This window comes from Oncorhynchus mykiss, unplaced genomic scaffold, assembly GCF_013265735.2.
Source record: "Oncorhynchus mykiss isolate Arlee unplaced genomic scaffold, USDA_OmykA_1.1 un_scaffold_305, whole genome shotgun sequence".
Classification (NCBI taxonomy): domain Eukaryota; kingdom Metazoa; phylum Chordata; class Actinopteri; order Salmoniformes; family Salmonidae; genus Oncorhynchus; species Oncorhynchus mykiss.
Genome location: NW_023493754.1, coordinates 144249 through 157421, shown reverse-complemented (window position 1 = coordinate 157421; position 13173 = coordinate 144249). Strand labels below are relative to the sequence as shown.

Genomic DNA, 13173 nt, shown 5'->3' with positions numbered 1-13173 from the left:
ACTTGTCGCAATGTTCTCCGTTTTGCCCTACGTTCCCAACAAGTGTCACGGGACTAATCTGAAGGTAACCTGTAGTGATTAAAATGATAGATTTTTCAACCAGGGACCTCTCGCAACCTAAGCCATAATCATACACCTAAACCGTGAAAGTGAATTATCACTTTCCACCAAAATGACGGTCAAATTATGAGTCGATGTCTCAATGTTGCTACTGAGCTGCACATAGCATTGGTGGTATAGTGGTGAGCATAGTTTCCTTCCAAGCAGTTGACTCGGGTTTGATTCCCGGCCAATGCAGAGCCTGAGGAATTCATTTGTTTTAGGGGCTGGATGTCATTTCAAGTGTATTACATTTGAATCATTATCCTTGTACTTGGAAGTCAGAATTGCTCCTACATTCTGCAGGTTATCTAAAATAATAAATGTTGTGCGACGTTGAACCAACAAGTGCATATCAAAATAGATTTGCAGTCCTATCGCCAAAACCATTCAGCCACCTTGTCCTGCGCCCAAGAGGTGATAGTCGGCATTCCGACAAGATCTGCCTGTCTGAGATTGTTCAAGGATCTGCAAAAGGGCTCATCCGGGATTTGAACCCGGGACCTCTCGCACCCTAAGCGAGAATCATACCCCTAGACCAACGTGCCTTACGCAAAAAGTTATTTTTTTGCTTTCTGCAGCAATGACAGTGAAGATATCGATTGACGTGTCCATGGTGCTTGGAACGATTGAACATCATGTGAGTGTTTTGTGCTTTACTTGTGAGCATAACAGTCTTCCAAAATCTTGACCATGCTTCAGTTCAAATCTTCTGTAGTTCATCTGCTGTGTCTTTCACATTCTGTCTTGTTCAGTCGCGACAGCAAAATGATGACGAGTTTTTACAAATTAATAAAGTGCAAAATGAGATCAATTCATTTTTTTAAAAACAAATGAAAAAATAAGACTTCCAAAAGAATGGAACTCATTTATTTTGAGTCAAATGAGACCATGAGACAATACCTATAATCGGTCTTCTCACAAAAACATCTCTAGCTTCCGAACCGTTTGACCTACAAATTCATATGACCACTCTCTGGAATGAGGAGACCCTCACGAACATGGTGGTATTCTCAATTTTTCTCTACATCCCCCACAAGTGTCAGGAGACTCGTCTGAAGTCACAATCGTCTATGTTGCCAAGTTCTGTTTGTAGAATCCAAAATCTTGGGCTACAAACTAATGTGACCCCACTTGTCGCAATGTTCTCCGTTTTGCCCTACGTTCCCAACAAGTGTCACGGGACTAATCTGAAGGTAACCTGTAGTGATTAAAATGATAGATTTTTCAACCAGGGACCTCTCGCAACCTAAGCCATAATCATACACCTAAACCGTGAAAGTGAATTATCACTTTCCACCAAAATGACGGTCAAATTATGAGTCGATGTCTCAATGTTGCTACTGAGCTGCACATAGCATTGGTGGTATAGTGGTGAGCATAGTTTCCTTCCAAGCAGTTGACTCGGGTTTGATTCCCGGCCAATGCAGAGCCTGAGGAATTCATTTGTTTTAGGGGCTGGATGTCATTTCAAGTGTATTACATTTGAATCATTATCCTTGTACTTGGAAGTCAGAATTGCTCCTACATTCTGCAGGTTATCTAAAATAATAAATGTTGTGCGACGTTGAACCAACAAGTGCATATCAAAATAGATTTGCAGTCCTATCGCCAAAACCATTCAGCCACCTTGTCCTGCGCCCAAGAGGTGATAGTCGGCATTCCGACAAGATCTGCCTGTCTGAGATTGTTCAAGGATCTGCAAAAGGGCTCATCCGGGATTTGAACCCGGGACCTCTCGCACCCTAAGCGAGAATCATACCCCTAGACCAACGAGCCTTACGCAAAAAGTTATTTTTTTGCTTTCTGCAGCAATGACAGTGAAGATATCGATTGACGTGTCCATGGTGCTTGGAACGATTGAACATCATGTGAGTGTTTTGTGCTTTACTTGTGAGCATAACAGTCTTCCAAAATCTTGACCATGCTTCAGTTCAAATCTTCTGTAGTTCATCTGCTGTGTCTTTCACATTCTGTCTTGTTCAGTCGCAACAGCAAAATGATGACGAGTTTTTACAAATTAATAAAGTGCAAAATGAGATCAATTCATTTTTTTAAAAACAAATGAAAAAATAAGACTTCCAAAAGAATGGAACTCATTTATTTTGAGTCAAATGAGACCATGAGACAATACCTATAATCGGTCTTCTCACAAAAACATCTCTAGCTTCCGAACCGTTTGACCTACAAATTCATATGACCACTCTCTGGAATGAGGAGACCCTCACGAACATGGTGGTATTCTCAATTTTTCTCTACATCCCCCACAAGTGTCAGGAGACTCGTCTGAAGTCACAACCGTCTATGTTGCCAAGTTCTGTTTGTAGAATCCAAAATCTTGGGCTACAAACTAATGTGACCCCACTTGTCGCAATGTTCTCCGTTTTGCCCTACGTTCCCAACAAGTGTCACGGGACTAATCTGAAGGTAACCTGTAGTGATTAAAATGATAGATTTTTCAACCAGGGACCTCTCGCAACCTAAGCCATAATCATACACCTAAACCGTGAAAGTGAATTATCACTTTCCACCAAAATGACGGTCAAATTATGAGTCGATGTCTCAATGTTGCTACTGAGCTGCACATAGCATTGGTGGTATAGTGGTGAGCATAGTTTCCTTCCAAGCAGTTGACTCGGGTTTGATTCCCGGCCAATGCAGAGCCTGAGGAATTCATTTGTTTTAGGGGCTGGATGTCATTTCAAGTGTATTACATTTGAATCATTATCCTTGTACTTGGAAGTCAGAATTGCTCCTACATTCTGCAGGTTATCTAAAATAATAAATGTTGTGCGACGTTGAACCAACAAGTGCATATCAAAATAGATTTGCAGTCCTATCGCCAAAACCATTCAGCCACCTTGTCCTGCGCCCAAGAGGTGATAGTCGGCATTCCGACAAGATCTGCCTGTCTGAGATTGTTCAAGGATCTGCAAAAGGGCTCATCCGGGATTTGAACCCGGGACCTCTCGCACCCTAAGCGAGAATCATACCCCTAGACCAACGTGCCTTACGCAAAAAGTTATTTTTTTGCTTTCTGCAGCAATGACAGTGAAGATATCGATTGACGTGTCCATGGTGCTTGGAACGATTGAACATCATGTGAGTGTTTTGTGCTTTACTTGTGAGCATAACAGTCTTCCAAAATCTTGACCATGCTTCAGTTCAAATCTTCTGTAGTTCATCTGCTGTGTCTTTCACATTCTGTCTTGTTCAGTCGCGACAGCAAAATGATGACGAGTTTTTACAAATTAATAAAGTGCAAAATGAGATCAATTCATTTTTTTAAAAACAAATGAAAAAATAAGACTTCCAAAAGAATGGAACTCATTTATTTTGAGTCAAATGAGACCATGAGACAATACCTATAATCGGTCTTCTCACAAAAACATCTCTAGCTTCCGAACCGTTTGACCTACAAATTCATATGACCACTCTCTGGAATGAGGAGACCCTCACGAACATGGTGGTATTCTCAATTTTTCTCTACATCCCCCACAAGTGTCAGGAGACTCGTCTGAAGTCACAATCGTCTATGTTGCCAAGTTCTGTTTGTAGAATCCAAAATCTTGGGCTACAAACTAATGTGACCCCACTTGTCGCAATGTTCTCCGTTTTGCCCTACGTTCCCAACAAGTGTCACGGGACTAATCTGAAGGTAACCTGTAGTGATTAAAATGATAGATTTTTCAACCAGGGACCTCTCGCAACCTAAGCCATAATCATACACCTAAACCGTGAAAGTGAATTATCACTTTCCACCAAAATGACGGTCAAATTATGAGTCGATGTCTCAATGTTGCTACTGAGCTGCACATAGCATTGGTGGTATAGTGGTGAGCATAGTTTCCTTCCAAGCAGTTGACTCGGGTTTGATTCCCGGCCAATGCAGAGCCTGAGGAATTCATTTGTTTTAGGGGCTGGATGTCATTTCAAGTGTATTACATTTGAATCATTATCCTTGTACTTGGAAGTCAGAATTGCTCCTACATTCTGCAGGTTATCTAAAATAATAAATGTTGTGCGACGTTGAACCAACAAGTGCATATCAAAATAGATTTGCAGTCCTATCGCCAAAACCATTCAGCCACCTTGTCCTGCGCCCAAGAGGTGATAGTCGGCATTCCGACAAGATCTGCCTGTCTGAGATTGTTCAAGGATCTGCAAAAGGGCTCATCCGGGATTTGAACCCGGGACCTCTCGCACCCTAAGCGAGAATCATACCCCTAGACCAACGAGCCTTACGCAAAAAGTTATTTTTTTGCTTTCTGCAGCAATGACAGTGAAGATATCGATTGACGTGTCCATGGTGCTTGGAACGATTGAACATCATGTGAGTGTTTTGTGCTTTACTTGTGAGCATAACAGTCTTCCAAAATCTTGACCATGCTTCAGTTCAAATCTTCTGTAGTTCATCTGCTGTGTCTTTCACATTCTGTCTTGTTCAGTCGCAACAGCAAAATGATGACGAGTTTTTACAAATTAATAAAGTGCAAAATGAGATCAATTCATTTTTTTAAAAACAAATGAAAAAATAAGACTTCCAAAAGAATGGAACTCATTTATTTTGAGTCAAATGAGACCATGAGACAATACCTATAATCGGTCTTCTCACAAAAACATCTCTAGCTTCCGAACCGTTTGACCTACAAATTCATATGACCACTCTCTGGAATGAGGAGACCCTCACGAACATGGTGGTATTCTCAATTTTTCTCTACATCCCCCACAAGTGTCAGGAGACTCGTCTGAAGTCACAACCGTCTATGTTGCCAAGTTCTGTTTGTAGAATCCAAAATCTTGGGCTACAAACTAATGTGACCCCACTTGTCGCAATGTTCTCCGTTTTGCCCTACGTTCCCAACAAGTGTCACGGGACTAATCTGAAGGTAACCTGTAGTGATTAAAATGATAGATTTTTCAACCAGGGACCTCTCGCAACCTAAGCCATAATCATACACCTAAACCGTGAAAGTGAATTATCACTTTCCACCAAAATGACGGTCAAATTATGAGTCGATGTCTCAATGTTGCTACTGAGCTGCACATAGCATTGGTGGTATAGTGGTGAGCATAGCTGCCTTCCAAGCAGTTGACCCGGGTTCGATTCCCGGCCAATGCAGAGCCTGAGGAATTCATTTGTTTTAGGGGCTGGATGTCATTTCAAGTGTATTACATTTGAATCATTATCCTTGTACTTGGAAGTCAGAATTGCTCCTACATTCTGCAGGTTATCTAAAATAATAAATGTTGTGCGACGTTGAACCAACAAGTGCATATCAAAATAGATTTGCAGTCCTATCGCCAAAACCATTCAGCCACCTTGTCCTGCGCCCAAGAGGTGATAGTCGGCGTTCTGACAAGATCTGCCTGTCTGAGATTGTTCAAGGATCTGCAAAAGGGCTCATCCGGGATTTGAACCCGGGACCTCTCGCACCCTAAGCGAGAATCATACCCCTAGACCAACGAGCCTTATGCAAAAAGTTATTTTTTTGCTTTCTGCAGCAATGACAGTGAAGATATCGATTGACGTGTCCATGGTGCTTGGAACGATTGAACATCATGTGAGTGTTTTGTGCTTTACTTGTGAGCATAACAGTCTTCCAAAATCTTGACCATGCTTCAGTTCAAATCTTCTGTAGTTCATCTGCTGTGTCTTTCACATTCTGTCTTGTTCAGTCGCAACAGCAAAATGATGACGAGTTTTTACAAATTAATAAAGTGCAAAATGAGATCAATTCATTTTTTTAAAAACAAATGAAAAAATAAGACTTCCAAAAGAATGGAACTCATTTATTTTGAGTCAAATGAGACCATGAGACAATACCTATAATCGGTCTTCTCACAAAAACATCTCTAGCTTCCGAACCGTTTGACCTACAAATTCATATGACCACTCTCTGGAATGAGGAGACCCTCACGAACATGGTGGTATTCTCAATTTTTCTCTACATCCCCCACAAGTGTCAGGAGACTCGTCTGAAGTCACAACCGTCTATGTTGCCAAGTTCTGTTTGTAGAATCCAAAATCTTGGGCTACAAACTAATGTGACCCCACTTGTCGCAATGTTCTCCGTTTTGCCCTACGTTCCCAACAAGTGTCACGGGACTAATCTGAAGGTAACCTGTAGTGATTAAAATGATAGATTTTTCAACCAGGGACCTCTCGCAACCTAAGCCATAATCATACACCTAAACCGTGAAAGTGAATTATCACTTTCCACCAAAATGACGGTCAAATTATGAGTCGATGTCTCAATGTTGCTACTGAGCTGCACATAGCATTGGTGGTATAGTGGTGAGCATAGTTTCCTTCCAAGCAGTTGACCCGGGTTCGATTCCCGGCCAATGCAGAGCCTGAGGAATTCATTTGTTTTAGGGGCTGGATGTCATTTCAAGTGTATTACATTTGAATCATTATCCTTGTACTTGGAAGTCAGAATTGCTCCTACATTCTGCAGGTTATCTAAAATAATAAATGTTGTGCGACGTTGAACCAACAAGTGCATATCAAAATAGATTTGCAGTCCTATCGCCAAAACCATTCAGCCACCTTGTCCTGCGCCCAAGAGGTGATAGTCGGCGTTCTGACAAGATCTGCCTGTCTGAGATTGTTCAAGGATCTGCAAAAGGGCTCATCCGGGATTTGAACCCGGGACCTCTCGCACCCTAAGCGAGAATCATACCCCTAGACCAACGAGCCTTATGCAAAAAGTTATTTTTTTGCTTTCTGCAGCAATGACAGTGAAGATATCGATTGACGTGTCCATGGTGCTTGGAACGATTGAACATCATGTGAGTGTTTTGTGCTTTACTTGTGAGCATAACAGTCTTCCAAAATCTTGACCATGCTTCAGTTCAAATCTTCTGTAGTTCATCTGCTGTGTCTTTCACATTCTGTCTTGTTCAGTCGCAACAGCAAAATGATGACGAGTTTTTACAAATTAATAAAGTGCAAAATGAGATCAATTCATTTTTTTAAAAACAAATGAAAAAATAAGACTTCCAAAAGAATGGAACTCATTTATTTTGAGTCAAATGAGACCATGAGACAATACCTATAATCGGTCTTCTCACAAAAACATCTCTAGCTTCCGAACCGTTTGACCTACAAATTCATATGACCACTCTCTGGAATGAGGAGACCCTCACGAACATGGTGGTATTCTCAATTTTTCTCTACATCCCCCACAAGTGTCAGGAGACTCGTCTGAAGTCACAACCGTCTATGTTGCCAAGTTCTGTTTGTAGAATCCAAAATCTTGGGCTACAAACTAATGTGACCCCACTTGTCGCAATGTTCTCCGTTTTGCCCTACGTTCCCAACAAGTGTCACGGGACTAATCTGAAGGTAACCTGTAGTGATTAAAATGATAGATTTTTCAACCAGGGACCTCTCGCAACCTAAGCCATAATCATACACCTAAACCGTGAAAGTGAATTATCACTTTCCACCAAAATGACGGTCAAATTATGAGTCGATGTCTCAATGTTGCTACTGAGCTGCACATAGCATTGGTGGTATAGTGGTGAGCATAGCTGCCTTCCAAGCAGTTGACCCGGGTTCGATTCCCGGCCAATGCAGAGCCTTACGCAAAAAGTTATTTTTTTGCTTTCTGCAGCAATGACAGTGAAGATATCGATTGACGTGTCCATGGTGCTTGGAACGATTGAACATCATGTGAGTGTTTTGTGCTTTACTTGTGAGCATAACAGTCTTCCAAAATCTTGACCATGCTTCAGTTCAAATCTTCTGTAGTTCATCTGCTGTGTCTTTCACATTCTGTCTTGTTCAGTCGCGACAGCAAAATGATGACGAGTTTTTACAAATTAATAAAGTGCAAAATGAGATCAATTCATTTTTTTAAAAACAAATGAAAAAATAAGACTTCCAAAAGAATGGAACTCATTTATTTTGAGTCAAATGAGACCATGAGACAATACCTATAATCGGTCTTCTCACAAAAACATCTCTAGCTTCCGAACCGTTTGACCTACAAATTCATATGACCACTCTCTGGAATGAGGAGACCCTCACGAACATGGTGGTATTCTCAATTTTTCTCTACATCCCCCACAAGTGTCAGGAGACTCGTCTGAAGTCACAACCGTCTATGTTGCCAAGTTCTGTTTGTAGAATCCAAAATCTTGGGCTACAAACTAATGTGACCCCACTTGTCGCAATGTTCTCCGTTTTGCCCTACGTTCCCAACAAGTGTCACGGGACTAATCTGAAGGTAACCTGTAGTGATTAAAATGATAGATTTTTCAACCAGGGACCTCTCGCAACCTAAGCCATAATCATACACCTAAACCGTGAAAGTGAATTATCACTTTCCACCAAAATGACGGTCAAATTATGAGTCGATGTCTCAATGTTGCTACTGAGCTGCACATAGCATTGGTGGTATAGTGGTGAGCATAGTTTCCTTCCAAGCAGTTGACTCGGGTTTGATTCCCGGCCAATGCAGAGCCTGAGGAATTCATTTGTTTTAGGGGCTGGATGTCATTTCAAGTGTATTACATTTGAATCATTATCCTTGTACTTGGAAGTCAGAATTGCTCCTACATTCTGCAGGTTATCTAAAATAATAAATGTTGTGCGACGTTGAACCAACAAGTGCATATCAAAATAGATTTGCAGTCCTATCGCCAAAACCATTCAGCCACCTTGTCCTGCGCCCAAGAGGTGATAGTCGGCATTCCGACAAGATCTGCCTGTCTGAGATTGTTCAAGGATCTGCAAAAGGGCTCATCCGGGATTTGAACCCGGGACCTCTCGCACCCTAAGCGAGAATCATACCCCTAGACCAACGAGCCTTACGCAAAAAGTTATTTTTTTGCTTTCTGCAGCAATGACAGTGAAGATATCGATTGACGTGTCCATGGTGCTTGGAACGATTGAACATCATGTGAGTGTTTTGTGCTTTACTTGTGAGCATAACAGTCTTCCAAAATCTTGACCATGCTTCAGTTCAAATCTTCTGTAGTTCATCTGCTGTGTCTTTCACATTCTGTCTTGTTCAGTCGCAACAGCAAAATGATGACGAGTTTTTACAAATTAATAAAGTGCAAAATGAGATCAATTCATTTTTTTAAAAACAAATGAAAAAATAAGACTTCCAAAAGAATGGAACTCATTTATTTTGAGTCAAATGAGACCATGAGACAATACCTATAATCGGTCTTCTCACAAAAACATCTCTAGCTTCCGAACCGTTTGACCTACAAATTCATATGACCACTCTCTGGAATGAGGAGACCCTCACGAACATGGTGGTATTCTCAATTTTTCTCTACATCCCCCACAAGTGTCAGGAGACTCGTCTGAAGTCACAACCGTCTATGTTGCCAAGTTCTGTTTGTAGAATCCAAAATCTTGGGCTACAAACTAATGTGACCCCACTTGTCGCAATGTTCTCCGTTTTGCCCTACGTTCCCAACAAGTGTCACGGGACTAATCTGAAGGTAACCTGTAGTGATTAAAATGATAGATTTTTCAACCAGGGACCTCTCGCAACCTAAGCCATAATCATACACCTAAACCGTGAAAGTGAATTATCACTTTCCACCAAAATGACGGTCAAATTATGAGTCGATGTCTCAATGTTGCTACTGAGCTGCACATAGCATTGGTGGTATAGTGGTGAGCATAGCTGCCTTCCAAGCAGTTGACCCGGGTTCGATTCCCGGCCAATGCAGAGCCTGAGGAATTCATTTGTTTTAGGGGCTGGATGTCATTTCAAGTGTATTACATTTGAATCATTATCCTTGTACTTGGAAGTCAGAATTGCTCCTACATTCTGCAGGTTATCTAAAATAATAAATGTTGTGCGACGTTGAACCAACAAGTGCATATCAAAATAGATTTGCAGTCCTATCGCCAAAACCATTCAGCCACCTTGTCCTGCGCCCAAGAGGTGATAGTCGGCGTTCTGACAAGATCTGCCTGTCTGAGATTGTTCAAGGATCTGCAAAAGGGCTCATCCGGGATTTGAACCCGGGACCTCTCGCACCCTAAGCGAGAATCATACCCCTAGACCAACGAGCCTTATGCAAAAAGTTATTTTTTTGCTTTCTGCAGCAATGACAGTGAAGATATCGATTGACGTGTCCATGGTGCTTGGAACGATTGAACATCATGTGAGTGTTTTGTGCTTTACTTGTGAGCATAACAGTCTTCCAAAATCTTGACCATGCTTCAGTTCAAATCTTCTGTAGTTCATCTGCTGTGTCTTTCACATTCTGTCTTGTTCAGTCGCAACAGCAAAATGATGACGAGTTTTTACAAATTAATAAAGTGCAAAATGAGATCAATTCATTTTTTTAAAAACAAATGAAAAAATAAGACTTCCAAAAGAATGGAACTCATTTATTTTGAGTCAAATGAGACCATGAGACAATACCTATAATCGGTCTTCTCACAAAAACATCTCTAGCTTCCGAACCGTTTGACCTACAAATTCATATGACCACTCTCTGGAATGAGGAGACCCTCACGAACATGGTGGTATTCTCAATTTTTCTCTACATCCCCCACAAGTGTCAGGAGACTCGTCTGAAGTCACAACCGTCTATGTTGCCAAGTTCTGTTTGTAGAATCCAAAATCTTGGGCTACAAACTAATGTGACCCCACTTGTCGCAATGTTCTCCGTTTTGCCCTACGTTCCCAACAAGTGTCACGGGACTAATCTGAAGGTAACCTGTAGTGATTAAAATGATAGATTTTTCAACCAGGGACCTCTCGCAACCTAAGCCATAATCATACACCTAAACCGTGAAAGTGAATTATCACTTTCCACCAAAATGACGGTCAAATTATGAGTCGATGTCTCAATGTTGCTACTGAGCTGCACATAGCATTGGTGGTATAGTGGTGAGCATAGTTTCCTTCCAAGCAGTTGACCCGGGTTCGATTCCCGGCCAATGCAGAGCCTGAGGAATTCATTTGTTTTAGGGGCTGGATGTCATTTCAAGTGTATTACATTTGAATCATTATCCTTGTACTTGGAAGTCAGAATTGCTCCTACATTCTGCAGGTTATCTAAAATAATAAATGTTGTGCGACGTTGAACCAACAAGTGCATATCAAAATAGATTTGCAGTCCTATCGCCAAAACCATTCAGCCACCTTGTCCTGCGCCCAAGAGGTGATAGTCGGCGTTCTGACAAGATCTGCCTGTCTGAGATTGTTCAAGGATCTGCAAAAGGGCTCATCCGGGATTTGAACCCGGGACCTCTCGCACCCTAAGCGAGAATCATACCCCTAGACCAACGAGCCTTATGCAAAAAGTTATTTTTTTGCTTTCTGCAGCAATGACAGTGAAGATATCGATTGACGTGTCCATGGTGCTTGGAACGATTGAACATCATGTGAGTGTTTTGTGCTTTACTTGTGAGCATAACAGTCTTCCAAAATCTTGACCATGCTTCAGTTCAAATCTTCTGTAGTTCATCTGCTGTGTCTTTCACATTCTGTCTTGTTCAGTCGCAACAGCAAAATGATGACGAGTTTTTACAAATTAATAAAGTGCAAAATGAGATCAATTCATTTTTTTAAAAACAAATGAAAAAATAAGACTTCCAAAAGAATGGAACTCATTTATTTTGAGTCAAATGAGACCATGAGACAATACCTATAATCGGTCTTCTCACAAAAACATCTCTAGCTTCCGAACCGTTTGACCTACAAATTCATATGACCACTCTCTGGAATGAGGAGACCCTCACGAACATGGTGGTATTCTCAATTTTTCTCTACATCCCCCACAAGTGTCAGGAGACTCGTCTGAAGTCACAACCGTCTATGTTGCCAAGTTCTGTTTGTAGAATCCAAAATCTTGGGCTACAAACTAATGTGACCCCACTTGTCGCAATGTTCTCCGTTTTGCCCTACGTTCCCAACAAGTGTCACGGGACTAATCTGAAGGTAACCTGTAGTGATTAAAATGATAGATTTTTCAACCAGGGACCTCTCGCAACCTAAGCCATAATCATACACCTAAACCGTGAAAGTGAATTATCACTTTCCACCAAAATGACGGTCAAATTATGAGTCGATGTCTCAATGTTGCTACTGAGCTGCACATAGCATTGGTGGTATAGTGGTGAGCATAGCTGCCTTCCAAGCAGTTGACCCGGGTTCGATTCCCGGCCAATGCAGAGCCTTACGCAAAAAGTTATTTTTTTGCTTTCTGCAGCAATGACAGTGAAGATATCGATTGACGTGTCCATGGTGCTTGGAACGATTGAACATCATGTGAGTGTTTTGTGCTTTACTTGTGAGCATAACAGTCTTCCAAAATCTTGACCATGCTTCAGTTCAAATCTTCTGTAGTTCATCTGCTGTGTCTTTCACATTCTGTCTTGTTCAGTCGCAACAGCAAAATGATGACGAGTTTTTACAAATTAATAAAGTGCAAAATGAGATCAATTCATTTTTTTAAAAACAAATGAAAAAATAAGACTTCCAAAAGAATGGAACTCATTTATTTTGAGTCAAATGAGACCATGAGACAATACCTATAATCGGTCTTCTCACAAAAACATCTCTAGCTTCCGAACCGTTTGACCTACAAATTCATATGACCACTCTCTGGAATGAGGAGACCCTCACGAACATGGTGGTATTCTCAATTTTTCTCTACATCCCCCACAAGTGTCAGGAGACTCGTCTGAAGTCACAACCGTCTATGTTGCCAAGTTCTGTTTGTAGAATCCAAAATCTTGGGCTACAAACTAATGTGACCCCACTTGTCGCAATGTTCTCCGTTTTGCCCTACGTTCCCAACAAGTGTCACGGGACTAATCTGAAGGTAACCTGTAGTGATTAAAATGATAGATTTTTCAACCAGGGACCTCTCGCAACCTAAGCCATAATCATACACCTAAACCGTGAAAGTGAATTATCACTTTCCACCAAAATGACGGTCAAATTATGAGTCGATGTCTCAATGTTGCTACTGAGCTGCACATAGCATTGGTGGTATAGTGGTGAGCATAGTTGCCTTCCAAGCAGTTGACTCGGGTTTGATTCCCGGCCAATGCAGAGCCTGAGGAATTCATTTGTTTTA

General features: G+C 41.4%; 11 non-coding genes across 11 annotated transcripts; 4 read left to right on the top strand and 7 right to left on the bottom strand.

Annotated features, from left to right (window-relative positions):
* Positions 1-1806: 1806 nt before the first annotated feature.
* On the bottom strand, positions 1807-1878 carry trnap-agg. The gene has a single exon. It is a non-coding gene; the product is annotated as a tRNA-Pro (tRNA).
* Positions 1879-4268: 2390 nt separating this feature from the next.
* trnap-agg lies at positions 4269-4340 on the bottom strand. The gene has a single exon. It is a non-coding gene; the product is annotated as a tRNA-Pro (tRNA).
* An 809-nt stretch (positions 4341-5149) lies between these two features.
* trnag-ucc lies at positions 5150-5221 on the top strand. The gene has a single exon. It is a non-coding gene; the product is annotated as a tRNA-Gly (tRNA).
* A 278-nt stretch (positions 5222-5499) lies between these two features.
* Positions 5500-5571, bottom strand: trnap-agg. The gene has a single exon. It is a non-coding gene; the product is annotated as a tRNA-Pro (tRNA).
* Positions 5572-6730: 1159 nt separating this feature from the next.
* On the bottom strand, positions 6731-6802 carry trnap-agg. Its single transcript has one exon. It is a non-coding gene; the product is annotated as a tRNA-Pro (tRNA).
* An 809-nt stretch (positions 6803-7611) lies between these two features.
* On the top strand, positions 7612-7683 carry trnag-ucc. Its single transcript has one exon. It is a non-coding gene; the product is annotated as a tRNA-Gly (tRNA).
* Positions 7684-8847: 1164 nt separating this feature from the next.
* trnap-agg lies at positions 8848-8919 on the bottom strand. The gene has a single exon. It is a non-coding gene; the product is annotated as a tRNA-Pro (tRNA).
* Positions 8920-9728: 809 nt separating this feature from the next.
* Positions 9729-9800, top strand: trnag-ucc. Its single transcript has one exon. It is a non-coding gene; the product is annotated as a tRNA-Gly (tRNA).
* A 278-nt stretch (positions 9801-10078) lies between these two features.
* On the bottom strand, positions 10079-10150 carry trnap-agg. The gene has a single exon. It is a non-coding gene; the product is annotated as a tRNA-Pro (tRNA).
* Positions 10151-11309: 1159 nt separating this feature from the next.
* Positions 11310-11381, bottom strand: trnap-agg. The gene has a single exon. It is a non-coding gene; the product is annotated as a tRNA-Pro (tRNA).
* An 809-nt stretch (positions 11382-12190) lies between these two features.
* trnag-ucc lies at positions 12191-12262 on the top strand. The gene has a single exon. It is a non-coding gene; the product is annotated as a tRNA-Gly (tRNA).
* The last annotated feature ends 911 nt before the right edge of the window (positions 12263-13173 follow it).